Below are 2100 nucleotides of genomic sequence, written 5' to 3'. Positions count from 1 at the left end.
AGTCAAAAAGGAGCTAGAAAAGCTGCAAACTAGGTAACATTTGGGATTTTATTAACGTGTAAAATCGCTGGAGGTCTCAAGGAGCCATAGAACTATTAAATTTTCAGAACAAAACTGGACTAAAAAGCTGAAATAGTAAGTGCAATATAGTGACGCCATGATTTCATCTACCGATCGCTATGGACAGGATTCAGAAGTAGTGTGATTTCCGTTTTTCTTTTCCTAAAACCGGTTCTGAAGATCAGTGTTTCCCCTGATATTTTCACCTTCCAATTTTCCTGCTAATTGAGGGTTATAAGACCTGTCCATATATAGATTTGTTTATGTAGGCAGCGAGTGATTCTTTTTTTTAACATATATGGCGGTATTTAGTTTCTTTATAGTTAGGATAGTAATCATAATGCACGTGTAAATTTACAGTAAGGGCTCCTATCTGACTCCCAAATTGGGAGTACGGCTTCCAGCGGGATGAGTTGAACATGTAGTTTGTTCCGGGTTCCTGCCCCTTCAGGGCAGGGGTCCTATTGTTAGTCAACACTTCGATATGTCCCCTCGGGGCATTGATTAAACAGGTTGATTTTAAGAATGTGATTTAGTAAATACAAGGGCCAGTTGGCCCTGTTCCTTTCTTTCCCTTTCCTTTCGAGCCGATTTAAAATGGTAAAATCTGAATGTTGTCTGTGTATATTTATTAGTATAACATGTATTAATGATAGTGATGATTGGTGTGTATTGGCATGATGTGTCTTGTAGTTTAAGTAGTATGTGTATATTTGTAATGTAGTATCAGTGGTAGTGGTAGTTAAGTGATGAAAGAGTGTGTGAGATAATTAAATATGGACAGTGTGGTATTTGCTATGCGATAATTTTTTTTTATTATTCCCTCATTAAGTGAACACATACACAATATTTAAAAGTGAACGTAATATAGTACAATAATTCCGTGTACAAGGTCACATTCAGTTGTTCAAGGGTTGATTATATCGTCGCTAGCCCCTAGTGTCAAAAGTCAGTACTAACCGCCATTCGTATGTCGATGTTCTTAGTGATTTAGTTTCCATGAAATTGACCTTTCTTTTCGAAATAAAACCTAGAAGGTATAATTCACAGCCCATATGGATGTACAGTTAGGTCAAGTGACCCAAAATTAATATATCCTGAAAATTACAACATTCTGCTTAGTCTAGAAATCGAAATATTTAAGTAAATAAACAATACGTAATTTTTTAACAGAAGTCGGGCGATATGATGCTAGTTCTTCGCTTTGAAATTATATTAAATGTTCATTTCTTTCTTCGTGGCTGCAGAATTTCATTGTTGCTGCAGAATTTCGTAAACATTAAATATTATCGCAGATAATTCTATTTTCAGTGAACATACGTAGGATTTTTTTTCATTCTTAATAAAGCTACCAGGTATTACATAGTATTGTGTGTGTGGTGAAAGAGTCTTGAGTTCGAGTGAGGTTGTCGTGCGGTGATCGGAATGGGAAATGTTTGTAGTGACTATAGATTTTAAAGTGTTATGATGAAATGTGTATATAGGCTGGGCGTAGATAGAGGAGACAGGGTGTTTGTAAAATATAGCGTCGTAGTAAATGAAAAGAATGATGATATGAATATGATATGAATATTAATGTGAATATGAATATGAAGTATATGAATATTGTAGTAAATGAATATAGAAGATAGGACACCCATATAGTTAAATATATATAGTAGCCAAGTGAATACTTCGCCACGTGTGGATATATATATATATATTGAATAGATACGTGTAGCTACAAACATCTCGGGTTCTGACCCCTGCACCATAATATCACGCGGACCGGAGGGCGATATATAGTCGGACTATGGTAATACTTTGTAGTTTAATGTGTTATAGTAATAATCAACCATAGTAATACCATCTGATAGAATGGGTAGCATCATATAATCGCTGACTAGACATATTGAATAATAAATTATGAAAAGACAGTAGTAGTTATACAACAGGGCTGTAGTGAATTATATTTTCTGGTCGGTTTTAAAAATAGAATATCCTGCTCCGTGAGATTTTTTTTTCTTCACGTCACCTACTCGGGCTAGCTTACAATGTTCA

The sequence above is a fragment of the Thermobia domestica genome, chromosome 15 (genome assembly GCF_964235325.1).
Source record: "Thermobia domestica chromosome 15, izTheDome1.hap1.1, whole genome shotgun sequence".
In the NCBI taxonomy this organism is placed as follows: Eukaryota; Metazoa; Arthropoda; class Insecta; order Zygentoma; family Lepismatidae; genus Thermobia; species Thermobia domestica.
This window is presented reverse-complemented; position numbering follows the sequence as displayed.